Raw genomic sequence first — 20,009 nt, 5'->3', positions numbered from 1 at the left:
TTTTTTTTAATTTCGTTGAAGGGTCAAAGAATATTTTTTGTTCATAATTGATTCATTCAACACAGAATGTGCCAAGGCCGATCGTGGTAATTGCCGCGATGATTTATCAAAAAGTAGGCATTCATATGGATTCACTATTCATGAAACCTTTTTATTTATTTCAAGCAGGTAATAACTATAACTACCTGAAAACAATTAGGTAATGTTGGTGATGTACCTACGTGTAACAAATATTCTGATTCATAATTTGATAAAACTATTGTATTAATATAATTCATTAGTGTACCTAGCACTTAATCCAGGTCCGGTCCAGTGCCAAAATTGATAACAACAAAGATTTGGTTGATAAAAAACTGATCCGAGGAAACATTTTGAAAAGTAATTCTCTTGCCAAATTCAACAGCAGCGACAGACAATAATGTATGTATTTAACCCTTAAAAGCTCAAAAGAATCTCGGACGTAAGATATTTTCATAATAAGTAAATTATCTCTGTAGCATAACATAGGCAGTACCTATACTACAAGGCAGAAGGCGTAATTGGCTAGGAACATATTTCATAATACACGTGTATGGGAAGTAATTAAATCACCATTATATCTCTTTACAAAAAAAAAATAATGGCTTTTATGTAAAATCTTTAGCCTCAAACAAAACTTACAACGCTCATTGAAAGAGGGTCGTGTCTGAGAAGACCTCTGAGATCACTTCAATGGTATTTATCACGAAAAAGCATATATCATACTTAATGATATCATCTTCTACTTCCCGATATTTTTTATTGTTTTTGTAAACAAGACGTGATCAAACTCAGATATTAAGATTATGTGTAATTTGTCTACTAGATATAAAAACTGATGGAATATCAAAACTAATTGTTATCTTAAATTAGTTTTGATATTCCACCTAAACCTGTCATTATAGCTACTTTAGTACTCATGGCAATAAAGCATTCTAAATTTATGGACGTTATTGAGTGAACGAATACCACCCAACCACCCATCCCGTGGATCAGGTCATATTGTCGTTCTATTCCGTTCTTTCTACGGCATTGCAAGCGGTCTTAAAGTGGCTTCATTAGGACTGCTTGGAATGCCAAATCCAAAATAACTCAAAAATATATGGATTTTGCATCAGCAAATTATACTTTACTTATTAATCATTTAGCTATTAAAAAAAATAACAATAACATAACATACAATTATTTACTTAGTATACTTACATTAATCTACAGTAGTAACACAGGTAACTAATAAAATAAACATTTAGCTCCAATGGGTCAGATATTCAGAAATTAGTACCTATATACCTACTTAAATACTACTGGACTAGCTGCTATAATGCTATTAGGTACCTAACATTAAAACAGTACCTACCTACTGTTTTAATGCATCAAATAAATTGAAGCTACAGGCAGGATATTATAGCAATCATCTTGCACTTGATTTACATGATGCATCATGAGATGAGAATGAAACTGCGGCAAACTATATTGAGTTATAAAACAATGCAATGAAGTCTGGAAGTGGTTCACATCAAATACTAGTAAATGATGGTTAGTGAAATAAATTGCTTTATAATGTTCATAATCATCCAAGTAACGAGTGTAGTGTGCATTGCCTCAACAGCATGAAAATATCATATATATATATACATTAAACTAAAAAAAACAGAAACAGGAGAAATATGAATAGTACGTTATTCCTGTCGGTATAACTGAAACTTGCTCCATCTGTTTTTGGTAGGCAGCTGACCTCATGGAAAAACCAATCCGGAAACTGTACAAGTAAACTTCCGAGTACATGTAAATATTTATCACTCTATTTGGCTATAGGAACCTGAAATGTAAAATTAACTATAATTATTCATTTCCTATTAAACATTTATTTAAGGTAGTATATGGTAAGTATACCTAGTGACTTTAGAAGACTTTAGTAGAATTAGATGAAAAACGAGCTAATAATAAAGTTATACAGCAATGAAGTACGCACATACACTATAAACGGATTTTTATTTTATAAAATTACTGCGTATTAGAGTTATAAATTTAACCTTTAGAATAAAATCAATGATTGATAACAAAAACACTATTAGCATAGAATGTCTACTATGGTGCTGCTTTAGTCAGACCCTTTAATAGCTTCAATGAATTCCCCAGACGGTGTTTGCTGCTAATCTTAGCCAGGACAAAAATGTCGGCTGGCCCTTTTCACGGTCCCTAGTCTCAAGTCCGCCGCTTCTGAATACGATACGAGTGGAGTGGAGGGCGACCACACGACGGGACTCACACGAGCCGAGTCCCAACGCAGCCAGCCAGCCAGTACGTTGCGTGACGGCTTCGCCACTCCACGCGCGGTGTTTATAGCTGTGTCACAAAAACTTGTCCCCTCGCATGTTGCAGTGCAGACATAAGTGCATAACTAACACATATACCGTGAATTTTCGAACAGTGCTTTAAACAACCAAAGTAACGGACAGCATGTGTGCACCCTAGCCACGTAAATGTGGTTTTGGGACATTTGTGCCAGGAAAAATAAACATAGCACTCCGGTAAGTATTGTTTAAAAATGGTTAGTGTCTTACCTGCAGTATGCTCGCTCAGGTACTTATGGCGATGGGTCTGCCTACTCTCATTATGATAATAGGAAGTTTTATGACACAATATTCTCGAGCGAAAGTGAAATCATTTTAATAAGTAGCAGTTTCTTTTTGGAAATTATTAGCGAAGCAACGACCGTCATTCAGACGGTTATGTAGTCTTACAAACTAGTTTTGCTTGCGTGTGGCAAGTCTTGTATCATTTATTTTACGCTTAAATGATAGCCAATCGGGAACACCTTTCAATAACAACGTGTTGTTCTGGAGATTTATTTCATTCACGAAAGTAAATGCATATTTATACTGATGTTTATATGTAATTCACTAGAAATTTTACTTAATTTAATAGAAGATATATAGATATAAATAAGATATTGGCAATGTAATAAATTGTTATTATTATGATCAAGAAGAATTCAAGGTTTACCTCCCTCAAATTATGATAATGAATAATTTATAAATCGTTTTTGCCCATTTGTAAATAAATAAAAAAAAACAATGATACGTAATGCGACCTAAACATAGTACTTAGATGGTTTTTATTTATGCATACTATTATACGACAATCAACTCATTATTATAATCTAAAAAAAATCTGTACCTAAAACTAATTACATCAAATGAGAGTGATGGTGGTTAGCAAAATCTAATATCGTTACTACTAATGGAAGTCAGATAACACAAACATTATATTGATAATTATTATTCATTATTAGAAAAAATTAAATCATTACACTTATTTTAGAAAATACAAAAAATAACCTGCCGCTTAAACATATCTTACTTGCATTCAACTCTACAATCTCTGACTGACATCTGAGGAGGCACCGCTTATCATAGAATATCGCTGCTCCACATTGGATTTCTTAAGATGTTTTGATATCAACAGATATAGTTGAATATATCCATTGGTTATATTTCTTAGGAAAATAAAATGACATTTATAAAATAGGTATAAAAAGAACAATCCAAAAAAAAACGGAAAATATTAACTTCCGTAATTTGCAAGTCTTTTTATGGACTACCACCCACACACTACGAGCTAAAATCAAGGCAATATGGAGCGCGGGGATAAGGTCCTGATAACTCGGCGCGATAAATGTCCAATTTAACATTATTGTAATATCACAAGCTTCCCTTACATTACAGTGTAAGTATGGATACTATTACTAAATAACAAAAAGGTACTTGTTGTCTGAACAATTTCCAGAACTTTTACGCTCATACTCTATGCTACTTCACTGTAGTCTGGTTCTATTGTTTAAAAGGTTTCTCTGATATCGATTTGTTTTACAAAATTTGTGAATTCCAGTTCATTGCCATATTCTTGCATAGTGAACGCAATTTGCAGCGAATATCAAGTCATGTGCGTCACGGTTGAATCACGCCCCCTCTGTCGTTGGAATCAATAGAGCGGCACACAATGGACGAGACGGACACTAAACAGGAGTGCCTTTTAGGTAGAAACTCCAGCGATACCACGCTTGGGGATATCCAATTGGAAATTTTGTACTTAGGTACTAGTAATCGCTAACGGAAGATAGAAAGGAAATAGTTTTAAAATATCCTCAGTAATGCTAATTATGTGTTTTTTATGATATCATGCTAATGATATGTTTTTTACCAAAATGACTCGCTTGTATAAACCTGTACCTAACTCTTTAATTAACTAGAGCCACACTTACAAGCCTTATCTTAGATAAATATTGTTGATTTCGTGTATAAATTTTATACTATTTTATTCATACTGATAAATATAGAAATGTTTAATATTTTTAGAGGGGATTGTTACCAATTTTAATTACTATAGACTGATATTTTATCCATATCGGCGGTAATAAGTTCGATATCATCAGCTTCATATCTATAAACTCCAGCTCGTTTACATCATGTACGTCTTATTTTCTGGTATCAAATCATCACATCTTTTAATGAAAATACCTATTAACTACATATATATACTGCTCTGTGAGGAAAATCTCTATTTGCTGACATTTTAATCACAGTAATTTTATTGGCTTCCAATCAAATACACATCAATAATATAAATGAATAAATAGTAAAGTTCGAAATCAGAATGATGAGATATTTTTTTCCCGAATAAAATATTTTCTCACACGTACGACTAAATTGAAAACTGTACCGAATTATCTTATCTACTAAACTGTATGTCTACATACTTTATTTATCTATCTGAGTTACTAAAATGATACGGGGACATACCAGAATTTTATACTGAACAGCAAAAAGAGCTATTCATAAATGTTCTAGTTATGTTTTTAAATATATAATAGTAATATCTTATATATAGTGATAAAAGCCAGTGGCGGGTGGTTCTACCCTAGAACAGGATCACTACCTACTAAAGGGAACACAACCTAGGCAGCTGATAGGAAACAATGGCATTCCCAAGGAGGGTTGACGTCATACACGCCGCCGGTTGTAAAATCACAGCCGAATCTTTAAAATTTTAAGTTATATATTATGAGGTAACAGGACCGATAGTACATTATGTAGAAGAGCTTTGTCACAGTAAATGGAGTGAACACACTCTAAAAGTCATTACAGTCAAGGATAACTCTGTTACTGTAATTCGATAGATTTACAATTCCATCACCTCTGCAATTCAAATGCATTATGTATTTGAATGTTATCATTAAACATCTGATGGATGTGGAAACGAATGGACAAATGAATTATGAAATTGACCATTGCAACTCGAAGATTTCATATATTCGACAAAAGCTTACTAATTAAGCTAAGTTTAAAGCACTATTAAATATTTCTGAGTGTCTGAACTCTGGCACTTCACACACTCCTCGCAAGAAGGCCAATGGCATGTGACATTGTTTATACAGCTGAAATGCTACGTCCACTTGTTAGTGCTGTTAATCGGAATGTATCAAACGGATCAAAACATTACAATACATTTGTATAACAAAAGTTTATAATCGAAGCCTTTGTAAAGACGCGCTGTCCAAACATTTAACCAAAGTAGGTAGACGATGGTACATAAGTCGTCTTAACATGGAACCTCATCTCATCTATTTCAGCCGCCAAAAGCAGTGGTTGCATTGTTGTGTTTCGATTTGAAGGGTAAGGCAGTGTAATTACAGTGCCGTTTAAAAAGACGCTAGGCCATAAAGTCGGCAAAGCGCGTATACTACACATCCAACGCAGACACCCTTTGTGTTGTAGTCGTCTATAGGCTGCGGTAACCACTTTCTATCATGTCGGTCAAATGCCTATTTGCCTGCTTCGTTGTATAAAAAATGTCACGAGACATATGGACAGTGAGTGCCACACGTCTTGACTCTAAAACTAGACCTTGAATGTACATACATACAAACATTTGTACAATACTTCATTATAAATAAATTTTGAAATTATATGTGCAGGATGTTTCTGTCTAAAATATTCAGACCAAGTTTAAGTTATCGTTTCTAATTAACTCTACAATTTCGTAATCTACGATTTAAATATGGACTCCGGAAATCTAAGCAATCAAGTGCATAGATAATCTTTTAGATACGTAAACAACCTTCCTCAACTGCATTATTTATTCGGTTATTTATAAATAAGTTTATAAAAAAGCGTAAAGGTGCTTTCACGCTTACCTGCTTAGTTTATATCTTTGAAGTGTCGATTCTGTGAACATGAAGAATCTTATATGCACGCAATAAGATCCACTATTGAGAAAAGATTATGACTTAACATTCGACAAAATCGACACCCAGATCGTCGTAACTTGAGTGAGTGTTGAATGCCGGGGTACCAGCACTACCAGCTATGTTGTTTAAGTTACTGTTGACGCAACTGAACACTCCTACGAGCGTATGTATCTAAGTAATTACTTATCCACTTAACTAACTGCCGGCCAGAGGGGAATGGCTTTGCACTTGACATTATAGCCATTGAATTTTACTATCGAATAAAGCATATAAGTATATATGTATGTTTAGAATACCAGTCATTTTGATGACAATTATGGAGTTAATACTCTGGTATCCAAAGCGATCTAGACTAGGACTGGTGGATTTCTAAGTCTTTGTCGAAATTTACACTTTTTTTATTTTTGCTCAATAAATCTATTTTGGTAAGCGATGAAAATTTAAGAATGAACTTGAAAAATTTAGCATTAGAATTCGCAAAGAGAATGTTTCCTGTCTTCGAACTCAAATAACCATTTTGGAGTGTGTGAGTGAGTGTACCTACCAAGTCTAGACAGTTCCGCCGGCGGCCGTCGACAAATCCGATAAATCGCGTCACAATTACGCTGGCCTTGTTCGGTTGTTTCTCCCGACATCGTAGGATCTCTATTGTATATGTCACCATGTTACAATTATACTGAGTTTGGTACTTTTGCGCGCAAGACACATGCGCAAAAGACACTTGCGCGAAAAGAAACTTGCGCACAAAGAAATTTGCGCGCAAAGAAACTTGTGCGCAAAGAAACTTGCGCGCAAAGAAACTGGCGCGCAAAGAAACTTGCGCGCAAAGAAACTGGCGCGCAAAGAAACAAAGAAATTCTAGATCGCAATAATAATTGCTTTGTAAAGCAATTATTATTGCAATCTAAAATTTCACTCGTCTTTTCTTTTAACAAGTTTAATTCTGAACTTGGTGAGGAATGTTGATCTCTCTGTGAGTAGGTACCTCGTGTAAGTATTTTAATTGCGCATGATTATATGCAATGAAGTAAGCGCAAGTGTAATTTAGATTATGAAAGGATATCATAACCTATAGTGTTTTTAATAATCGGCTAATGATTGATGAACCATAAACATGATGTACGACTTGAGGTAATATTTATAAGACTTGTAAAATCGTTTGCACATACAACGGGATCCAATCCTGCAGCGTGGCATTCCGAGCATGCAGTTTGGCGCCACATCCAACCTGTAGCCGCCAGTCGCAAGGCCACTTTATAAGAATACGTCTGGTGTCTCATAAGACATTGTAACCATTTTTATAACTAGCTGCACGGCCCGAATTCGCTCGGGTAAAACCACTACATAATTAATCACGCTATCTATTGGTGAAAACCGTATAGTAACTTTTGAGTTTCTCGTGTTCATACATACAGACACGACAGGGGGACATCTTTTTATATTATGTAAAGATTTTCCGTTGTCCCCCAATGGATTGCCTATATAAGTCTGTTTTAAGGTCTTTTCGTTGAATACAAAAGATACCGTTGTCACTTATCTAGTGAAGACAAAATCTTGTTCAGTACCTGTTTATTAAACTGTCTAACGGGTTTCAGAAATCCTACGTAATACATTACCGATTCATGTAATATCCGTAATGAATGGTCCCTATGATAACCGTCGATGGACGATGATGTATAATTTTCCCGACAGATGTCACGCTGGGGTGTTTAAACTATAGTTCAATGTACTAATACTCATTGTTTCTTACACATTTTAATTGTTCCGGCAACATCTTTACATATTATATACATATTATAAGAAGTCCAGACAGACAGACGCTACAGCTAGGGGGGTAGCGTCTGTCTGTATAAACGCGGTAAACTCAAAAATTACCGGACGGATTTTGTATTGTTTTCACCAATAGTTAGTGTGATTCCTAAGGAAGGTTTAAGCATACAATTTATTGGCTGATGATTTTACTCAAGCGAAGTAGGGAGTATCTAATAAATTAAAAAATTACGATGCAACACGTTCAGAATTCAACAAGTTTACTTCTAAAATAAATCAGGGGATATCTCAAATTCCTTATAAAACCAAAGGGATAAATAACTTTAATCCATTTTACTCAGAACACTTAATTGACTCTTAAAAGGATGCGCAGTCGTGGGAATTTCCCGTTGCAAACAGGAGAAAAAGAAACTTCAATTCTCACGTGCCTTAGAATAATGATATGCTGATCGTGGTGCGTCATGTGTTTGTGACTCAGTCAATAGGTGTTTAGTATTGAATCTTAAATACGAGTCAATGAGCTTTGCAATTTTTCATGCAGGTCAGGTAGTCTAGTAGACGCACATATGTGCAACGCCTCATAAAATGTATAATTTTTCCTTCACTTTTTGTACTTTACTAGCGAACCACGGCTTCGTACCAGTGCATTATTATACATGTTATATTCATATATAAACCTTCCTCTTGAATAATTTTATCTATTTAATGAACCTGTATCAAAATCGTTGCATTAGTTTTAAAGATCAAAGCATGCCTAGGGAAAAACAGACAGCGGAGAGCGACTTTGTCTTATACTATGTAATAATTTTGGTACTTATTCAGAATCTATCTTAATATATGCTAATAAAATGTAATTTTAAAACGTTGCTAGATCACCAGTTTCAATTCAAATATGTAACTTTCGTTAATATTAAATACTTCGTTAATTCGTTACACGAAGCTTTTATTTTAATCAAGCATAAGATTCATTACATAATTTTACGTCAAGGATGCATTTATTTATGGCCTATTATATAACAAAACAAGACACAGCATTTACCTCCTTTTCGTTGTGCATTCATTTTCCTATTTTAATAGTAATTTATGTGAATAGTGGGCAGTAAAGATAGTGAATTATGTAATGAACTGAAACCGTTATTCCATATTGTCTAAACTTTTAGAAAATATTAAAGGCATTCGTATTTTATGTCACTTTCATTATTTTCTGTTGCAACTAATATGAAAACGTTTTATAATTAAAAAATAACTAAACCGGTTTCGTTATCAAATTATGATTTCTATTACTATGAATAGAATTCTTTTTTTTTATTAATGGCAACCTAACCTCAGCACATGGTATCTAATACCATAGAGCTTGTTGAATTAATGGATGAGTAGAATCGTAATGAAAAATTTCAAATAAAAAGATTTATTTTTTCTTTACTTTGGGAAACATCTAGAATCCCAAGGTTTATTTAACCGTCGTCTTCGCCGAGAGATATGGTGCCATTTTATCCTGTAATTCCAAGTGACGTACTGTTAGATGCGCGGAATGCGAGACACCATTACGTTACAAAAGGTCAGTCAAGTAGGTAATCTCAAAGGTAGAGTGTTGTGCTAAATCTCAAAATACCAAACAAAATGAAGGAAATACTGCACAACTGCCGCTATAGGTACATAAGTGCATTATGTATATATTTGGAAAAGTGCCAAACCACTAGGGTAGCCATGAGTTTAACGTTTTATGTATATGTTCGATAAAATTCAATTCTTATTTTTTTTTAAACTCTTTTTCTCTTATCTTCGCATGTTCTCGGTTATGTGACGGGAATGTGACGCCGTAAAGCCAGGGTCAATTTAGGTATAATATAAACCTTAATTTTTTTCGGTTTTTATTTCAGCCGATGATGAAATAATTTTGTATTTTAACTTATTTTAAATGTTTACATATATTTTTATGCAATTTAATTTTCCGATCAAATTTTCGATTAGACAATTTCTTAAATTCGTACTTATTAGGTACATTTACACATATTGTTTTTGTACGGCAGACGAAAACAGTAGGTACACCTTTATATGGTAACCCTAAGCAAAAGATGTTTAAAATACTTTGAGTAAACATCCGAAATGTAAATTCGTTATTTCGGCATCTGCGAAATATACTTCGTAGCACAAACAAACACCGATGAAGTTATTGTATACTGCTAGTCTTGCTACAAAAGTTGTAATTTAAGAGTTGAATACTGAAAAGACTGGGAGGTTTCTCAATAATTTCAATAAATATGCACCTGTCAATCGATTCAACATCTAGTGAACTTAAAGACACAAACTACAACTGGAGTGCAAAAACAACCACATTTTTTATCAACTAGCTGTTGCTCGCAGCTACGCTTGTGGTATACTATATTTGACCCTGGCTCATTAACTATTCCTATCCAAAGTTATCAAAAACGACTCAGCGGTTTAGGTGTGAAAGCATTACATACAAACTTTTGCATTTATATAATATTGGTATTTTCAATTCGATCTCGCAAAATGTTACTGATTTAATTATCCTTGGCCGCATAACAAGGAATTAAATGATGTTCGGTGATTCTATTGATAAAATATTTAACATAAAACATGTAGTTCACCATTCACGGCAAAGTAGAGAGAAACTCTGTGCCCAACAGTGGGGCACTATAAGCTAAAAATTAAAAAGTAGTTCATCATCATCGTCAAGAGCCATTTAAACGTCCCCACTAAGACATTTTGAGAGTGTCTTAACCGCCATTATCACAGGCCGCCACTGCGCCAATTGAGCTCCTCATCTGTCATCATCCAAATTTATTTCATCTGTCAGATAATCGAAGAATTTATAACACTTATATACGTATAACTATAGGAAAAAAAAATATGTTACTAGCCAATGCTTTCAGATAGTCCACTGTCAATTGGATTCTATTTAGTAAATACCAAGTCTCTAAATCACATGAGATTTATTCAAGAAGATACTTGCATTACGGGCATAGATACACGTAAAGGTACTCTATCATAAAATTTGTAAGCACTCAGGTAGATTGCCATCATTACCGTAGGTAAATGTTATCATTACTTTGTAGCCTTACATATCATGTCCAGCTAAATAGGGCCATGAAAATCAATACACAGATCTAGCCAGGTTCTATCTATGAAATAACTTTTTAAAACGAAAATATATTAAAATTTGATGTAACAGCCGTCGCGAAGAAATAAAAATTTTCTTACCAAAACCGCAAGTAAATAAATGTATTATATTCATAAACGTTAATTAGTGAGATTATGTTGCGTAAAATGGAAACCACATTTCGCTACTCACTGATGGGAATCGTGATGGTAATAACTTTTTTGTGCGTTGTGGTTCTTGGAACTTCCGTCTAATCCGACGGCTACATCATCCGCAGAGCCTTGGATTGGAACTCGTTTCAAATCACATATTATTCATGAGTCGTTGGAAACACTCAGATATAAACTTGGAGGTAAGTATAAGCAACGCAAAGTCAAATTATTTATTAAGAAATTAGGCATTGACAAATATTTTTACGTCAAACTTGTACTCGTATAAAAATAATTGTATTTTTCTCAAAAAGATACAAACTACTAGCATTTCTGAACCATTTAGACAGTATCGGTACCTTATCGTGCCAGATGGGCTTACCATTCTTTTTTTATATATTATTATGATTTTACGCTTTAATGAATACCTAAAAGGTAAATCTATTTAGATATACGATAATAACGTAATAAGTTAGGCAGTTCCGATTCTCATACTTATATCAATTAATTTCACCGCACACATTTGTAATCTATAAATCGATTATCACTATATTCTTGGAACATAATACTTATTGTAATCTTTTGTGCGACTAATATCAAGGTAAATATTATAATAAGGTATATATTTTTATATTGCAATGTATAAAAGAGTAATTATCATTAAAAAAATTATGACCGTTGACTCGCTACTAAGCCCCGTTTGGGAGCTACTATGTATGATGCAAAATACAAGACAGACACGTCAAACTTATGACAGCCGCCTGTTTGCGTCGGGGGTAAATAAAAATTTATATATCTCTGTAGTTAAAGTTCAAAATTAAAAAGTCATTTAAAACAGGAAACCTCTGCTTGGTGACGACTATCTGTTCAAAATGACGCGATCGATGAACTTGAATGACTCATTTACAGTTAAGTACTAACTACGATTACGACGTTAAAATAAACAGGTTGTACTCGGAAAGATAAGTGTTTTAAACCATAAAACTTTGTTTAGCCATTTCCCCTTCGCGCTTTATGAAAATCATCATTCATCGAATTGTCATGTCATCCATTACAAAAAATTTTTTGAACAAACAAACATTTTGTTAAAATTGGTCGGGACCAGAAATGTAATAAGTGAATAAAGATAACAATTGAATGCGCGTGGGCTCTAAATTACACCACCTGCGACCTTCGAGCTGTCGTAATATTGGCACGCGCTTATACCAGAGATTGTAATTGTCTCTTTATCCATTTCATAATCAGGTAACATAACAATACATGCCTACTTTCCATGGTGGTCCAAAAGTATGGTTCTCTCGCTTCCTCTACACACATTACATGAAGCAGATGAAATCTAGCACGATAGTCTAGTTACGACACACCTAACCTCACCACGGCACAGACAGCGTTTTGATTTCAATTTCTTATTGTAGTAATTAGCTTATATTATAATTAAAAGCATTTATTCATATGACAATGGATTTTCATGGATCTAAATACTTACAAACATTCGACAAAATCATTACACAATATTCAATAATAATTTCAAGAGTTCGTTCAAAGGATAGAATAACTTAGTGGCGTATTATACGTACTTAGGTACTCATTTTGCCTTTTCTACAAATTACGATCTATTGTACAAAAATCTAGAAGTAAATGGAATACGGCCAAAGACATAAGTTGATATTATTATGAGTTTACAATTACATCAAGGCTTACATCTCTTATATTATCTGCTCGGATATTCTTACATAAGATTCTGGTCACAGATTTCAATATATTAGGTGAAGTAAACAAATGACTAGGAAATCAATTAATGTAACCAACGCGGTTGCGGTCACAACAATTTAGCTATAAATTGACAACCACTTATTACGAAAATTAAATGACACGCTACCTCATCTTCCCTGCGGTTGCACCTTAATACAATTTCCCTTTCCCTCGACAAAGATTGCAACGCGCTCATTGTAAAGCAAGTATGAACTCATAAAAAAGTAACTAAAGATTTTTTATTAGCCTTTACTAGGCAAATACCGACGCTCTCTATCACTATTTATCTCATTACATCATATTTACAAGTAAAAAATATTGAAGATCTATTATAATTAGTTTTATGGATTTGGCATGTTTTCATACTCTTATTGTCATGTCTTTATACATATTTAAAATATAAACATGTAAATTTGTTGTACTCATTATATTATATTGAAGCAAATAAATTAATTTTATTCACATCATTTTATAATGTACTACACTTACATATGTGTGTATATATATATATATATATATATATATATATATATACTATGAATTTATGACTCTAGTTTTAGGTCTGTAGAGGTAGACGTGTAATATTATAGTGTATATGGACATTTCCCATAGTTGTATTACTATAAAAACCATCTTTATTTTATGAAAAGGAACTCTAGAAACAGAGAAGCGCAATGAAAGTATTATTACCCGTATAGATTACCCAAGACGGTCAAACTCGGAAGCTATTTTTATAGAACACTGAATGATTGATCGCTCACGAACTATGATTGATTTCAATATGATTGTACAATCCTCGACGTTAGTTTGCATAAGCCAATTGTTAATCTAGCTTGGTGACCTGCTTTATTAATACAAAGCTTGTTATGTGGTTGTAGCGGTTCTTTTCGAAGACATCATTTCTCGAAAAAATAAACATACATAAGTAGTTTGTTTAATTTAGTTATGTTATTTTGTTAAATAAAAATATAGATAAATAAGCATACATATAAAAATAAGAGACACCCTTGTTATGAAGCTACTAACATAAATACTATAGTGATGTTAAGGAGGGGAACAAACCAAGATTTGCGAATTCGATGCGCGCAATGGACCATGACCGCTATGACCAAATCCATTGACAGCAGACTTTTTGTCAATTATTTTGTTGTTAAATGTTAACCTCGAAATGGCTTTGGAAAAATAGCAAGCTGCCTTCGAACGCAGTATCTATACATCCTTTACAAAACAATAGGATAATGCTAATGTCTGTCGGTGCCGCACCGCTCGAGTACGTTACCCGAACTCTGCGTATCGTTTGAACAAAAGACAGGTTGTGTAAGTAACAGTTATCAACAATTCACCTTCATTTCTGAAACATTATAGGCATTTCAATTTTAACGTACCGACTACTTCGAAAAATAGTAAGGATTAAAAAAAAATCTATCCATTTTATTTTACCGATAAAGAAAGGAAGCTCTTCGTTTTATTTACAAAAAAATGCCTTTTATTTTTAATTTTCATCATGATCAGATACAGTTATTATTATTTACAATTGAAATGAAAAAATAAAAATGTCTAAGTAGGTAGTTACGGCTTCATGTTTTAAAAGTATTTATTTTTTAAATTAAATAAATTCTTCACTAGCGTCTAAATTTGTCAAAGACATCTATTTATAACTACTACTACTATTTATAGGTAAAGATAAACTCGTGTCACATCATCATCATAACTTTGTTTTAATACAATTGTACATAATAATCAATATTTTAACTCTGAGTGTTTGACGATAAATATACATATATACAATTTCCGTACAAACGACCATACTTTGTACAATTTATACCCTATTATTGCTAAAAACCTTGGCATCAATCCGTGAATCCGTGATTTCTGTGTTAACACTCGCGTGAATACAAATTTATTACTCATCAGATTTAGAGGTAACTTGTGAGATTGGGTAGGTATGTTTTGTATTGAAAATACACACCTAGATGGCGGAAATTGATAAACTAATCCTTAAATTTATTATAGTTATTGTAGAACGTTTTATAATTGTAACTCAGGTTGAGTTTACGTACTCGTCGTCGTAAAATTTTACACTTGATGAAATTTTCAATCATTTCATAATTTTCATCAATTAAATTTCATGAAGTGGGCAATTATATGATCTGGCTACGACATATGGAAACTTATTTGTGATTGTTGAAGAGATTTACTACTTATGTATTAGATATGTATTTTGATATTTATTGAACAAAATATAAATATAAATAAGTGTCCAATTCGCGTTTAAGTAAATGTTGGATTTTCTTAGTAAGTAGATTTTATGATTGTGGGCAAAGGCCTCCTCCATTTTTCCACATGTTACTGTCCATGGTAAATAACTGGTCATTGTTTTTCCCGCAATATCCTTGGATTGATTATTTATTTTACGGTGTGTTTACTGACCTAATTTACTGTACCGTTTTTTTTTCGTGTACCGAAGACAACTGAATCACCCAGTCGCGTCCCCACCCAGTCGTTGGCAACATCTTGCATGAGCATGCATGACAGACTGCTCCGAATTCTTTGTGCCGAATTCTTATTCGGCAAAGTTTGGAAAATCCGAGCGCCGAGACGAGATGCTATTCTTGACGTGCATGAGTGAATTTGGTATCACGAAGTTTCGTCCCATCCATCCTTAATGAGTTATGCATTCCGATTCTTATGGGATAACGTACATGACAAGGAAATCTTGTATTGAGCTGAAGTACATCCACTTGATTAATGTGTCTCCGAAATGGTTCAAAAATATCTATGACTAAGTTTTAGAAACCATGCCTATCTATTTGTCTATACAACTGATGCCATAAGTAAATTCAAACATGAAAAAAGTCAAGGTCTGCTTTCAGTTATTCCTTGCTTACCTATAAGATGTGTATTGATCTTATTAAACAACGCTGGTCACATCACATGACGACATTAGTTCGAAAGTGATGCGTTCTGACAGGCGTGCACGCCAAATAGATCAAACGTTTTGAACAAACAAAAATAGAGTTACAACAAATTAGCACTCTCTACATAATACTCACTGGCATTGCGCGCATAGGTATTAGTTATACAATACAGGTAAGTTTTCTGTTTATTTATTCTTTCCCTAGTTTCATGCAAAGATAAAGCTTTTTAGGGTTCCTTGTCTTTACAGGATAATACGGATCACCTTGTAAAATACTCATACTCCCATCTGCCTCTCCGACATTCAGAGTTAGTTTATTATGAAACTACTAAACCCATTGAGTTAAAATTTATTTAAAGTTTATACGTATGTAAAACTATGATCTAAAGACGCACTAGTAAAGTAGCACTGCAAAGCATCGCGTACAAATAGCCCTGTCTCGCTCTCGATTGCTCATAGGTGGGGGGTTAAATTACCACAAGGTATTTTTAGCTTCCAGAAGTACGCATCTGTTTTTACAGATTGAGCATCTATCATTCTTAAGAGTACACTTTTGACTAATTTTATAAACATCGAGTCAGAGATGCTTGTACCTACTCCATACTTTCTGTAAACAAAGACTTATAGTTGGTAACAGGGTAAGAGTGAACCACCCACCCATCTTACGAGTATTTTGGAAATACCAACTCTTCATTTTTATACTCATTTATAAAGAAAAAAAATCTCATTCTATTTTATTTCTAAGATAACTTTTCTTGTGTAGCTCAATGCCAAAATACTCTAAGATGGACAAATTTTGATAATTGATTCTATTTCAAAAATACTTTACGATGTGCATTGAATTTTATACATAAATGGTCACCCTTAACATCTACAACCGCAGATTTATTGCACATTAAATGCATAGTTTAAACAAAAACCCCACAGTCAGCAAGTAGCTTGCCAACTTTACTTTTACCAATGTTTCAACCACACACATAAATAGGGGCTAATGTAACCGCAGCTATTGCCTATTTGCTCACCTGGGAAACTGTTAAATTTACTGGAGGTAAATTCCTAGTTGGAGTTACGACTTACGATCCATTGTGGCCGAGGCTGAGGGCCAAAGTACAAATTATAGAAACTTTGTCTGGACAGATGGAACGTCTGGCGCGCGTAAACCTCGATTTTTTACATCAAGACACATCTTGATGTAAAAAATCGAGGTTTACTACGCCACAGGCAAAACTAATGCAGTTTTGCCTGTGGCGTAGTAAACCTCGATTTTTTACAATTTTCGATTTTTAACTATAGTTTTATTAGGTACTTTAATCATTTCAATTAAATATTTTTTTAAAGTGCTGTAGCTGTTCATAATATTAACGATTGATAATTCACAATTTTTGTTTTTCTGTGTTATCATTAATTTATGCCAAAATGACCAAGGTGACAATGTAAGGTTGGGGTTAACATTTGACTAACATAATGTTACCCAGCACTTCTTAGAATTTCAATAGCATTTGCTTTATGTGACTGCAACCACGGCAACGGAAAATTTTACGACACAAGTGTATACTAAACCAATTTGAGATGTCAACCTTAAACCGCGAACATATCCATAAATGTAAGAAATTATTAAAATAGTATAGTTACCGCGTTAAGAGCTTTGAATAAAGGAGAATACAAATATATCGAAAATTAATGTTTGTGGAGTAGACACATGTTTAATGAATAATTAATTCTAGGTCAACACAATAAAAACATATGGCTTGTTGACCTTAATCCGCGCATAAAAGAAGAAAGATTAAATTTAAGTAATATACGGGAAAATATCTGAAAATATAACTAAGTAGGAAGAGGATCTCAATGGCGCAGTGGTTCGCGCGCTCAGCCTGTGATAGTGGTGATTAAGACACTGTCACAATGGTCGGTGATTAGATGGGTGACCGAAATTATCTTTAGCTCCTTCGTGCTTCAGAACCCACCACCATGGCTCAAACTTCTAATTCATCCTTAAGAAACCCAGTGCCCCAGCAGTGGGAACGTTTAAATGTCTGTTGGTGATGATGATTGATAACTAAGAAGGCACAAAACATATTTATTGGCAAGCTTTATCGGTGGTACTTTTTATCCAGCATTAATGCAGAAACACTTTCCAAACAATACCTGTCACAAAATAGCTAGATTTCTGTATATTTATTTATATTAGGGTACACACTATACTAGACTTATATATGGTGATAATAAAGCGAATTATGCTAATTTTTTTTATTAAATACGCGTATTTTAAAAAACTTTTGATCCATTCCAATGTAACGAGAAAACATTGTACCTTAATGTACATTGTACAACATGTTCTAGATTAGAGCAGGAAAAAGAACAAGCAACATTATTAATATAGAAAATAATCCGAGTTGAGACAAATTGATTCTGTATGCTTGCCACGACAAATGTAAGACAAGTGAACCAAATGCCATTTCTAAAACATGCGACTACAAAATTATTTCACCCGTTGTAAGAACTCAAGCGATCACTGACATAAACTATATATATATAAATAAAATAAATATATAAAGACAAATCACACAAGTTGAGTTATTAAATTCGAGAACAAAAAAAGTCATAGAGACAAAAAAATGGCGGCTTGCTCCGGTAGCGCAAGCCGTTGGTGTGTACAACTAGATAGTAAGCATATTTTTAAAATTTCTTATAATATCCTTTCCTTACATATTATAAATCATACTACTCTGCTGTGTCTGTCTGTTCGTAATAAATAAAAAAATAATTATGCGATTTTCATCACTAGACAGTGTTCCGACATAGGTTTAGGTGTTTAATTTACGATGATGTTACTCGAGCGAGTCGATATGGACAGATAACGGTAATCAATACATATAATAAAATTTAACAAAGGCCAAATTTGTACATTGGATATTTTTTTTTTAATTCTTCATGGAATATACTTAGTTACTGATATAGATGACGAAAATATAGTTTTGGAAATTTTTGTCTGTCTGTCTGACTGTCTGTCTGAACGCGCATCACTCGAAATCTACTGGACCGATTTCCTTGAAATTTGGTATGTAGGTACCTTATATGCCGGGTTAACATCTTAGATACATTTCATCCCGGTAAATGGTCAGGTTCCCGTAGGATAATTGAAAAACTAATTATGAATAAAAAATGCCTCGGTATCCCGGGTTAACATCTTATAGACATTTCATTCCGGAAAATGAGGGGATCCTGTAGGAAAATTAAAATAACAATCCACGGAGCCGATTTACTTTAAAATTTTGTAGAAAGGTGTAAACAGAATATAAAAGTATGTATCTATATATCAGTATAAAACTCTTCCGTTACTGAGTGACTGACTGACTGACAGACAACATACACCCGAAACTGCTGGGCGGGAAGTTGAAATTTGGCATGTAGGTGAGTGTAGGTGAGCACTAAGAGAGGATTATTGGAAAATCTACTCCGAAGGGGGTGAAAGGGGTGAAAAACTGTAAATATGAAAGTTCTACACCGTTGAAGTTAGTGACTTGAAAATTTGGATTTTGGTTGTTTACAACGAAGTAATGAAACGTGTTTCAGATTTTTCTGAAAATTAACCCTCAACCCCTTCATAAGGGGGGTGAAAATTTGTGTGATTTCTGGTGATCAATTTTCAAGATAAAAAGCTGAAAATTGGCACACTTACTTTTTGTAGTAAATAACAGTAATAGTAAATACAAAATATGTTTAATTTACGTTTCTGGTTAATAAAAAACCGGGACGTAAAACGTCATGGAAAATAGGACGGCACGCGTTGCAGAAAGCGGGAGTGGGAGTAAGAGCGGGAAATGGGAAGGAGAAAGTGGAAAACAGGACGGGACACATTGCAAACAACATGATGGCACAATATGTAGGAAACGGTACGGGATATCTACTTCACATTACATAGCAAAACGCGGGATTGGACAAGTTTGCGAGACGAGACACGCAGCGGGAAACAGAAAATTGAACAAAAGATGAGAAAAAATACGAATTTCAATAATATATGTTTACCAG

The 20,009-nt window shown here is 33.7% G+C and overlaps 1 protein-coding gene across 2 annotated transcripts in view; it reads left to right on the top strand.

The window, feature by feature from the left end:
* Positions 1-2,258: 2,258 nt before the first annotated feature.
* LOC128669847 (beta-1,4-glucuronyltransferase 1-like) overlaps positions 2,259-20,009 on the top strand; it is a 34,875-nt gene continuing 17,124 nt past the window's right edge. Inside the window, exon 1 of one of the 2 annotated variants that reach the window (XM_053745014.1) lies at positions 2,259-2,549. The gene's annotated coding sequence lies outside the window, so the exon portion shown is untranslated. The remainder of the gene's footprint in view (positions 2,550-20,009) is intronic. The other variant, XM_053745015.2, reaches the window with a different exon arrangement.

Source organism: Plodia interpunctella, chromosome 5, assembly GCF_027563975.2.
Source record: "Plodia interpunctella isolate USDA-ARS_2022_Savannah chromosome 5, ilPloInte3.2, whole genome shotgun sequence".
In the NCBI taxonomy this organism is placed as follows: domain Eukaryota; kingdom Metazoa; phylum Arthropoda; class Insecta; order Lepidoptera; family Pyralidae; genus Plodia; species Plodia interpunctella.
Note: the sequence above shows the minus strand (reverse complement) of the source record. Positions and strands in the feature narration are given on the sequence as shown.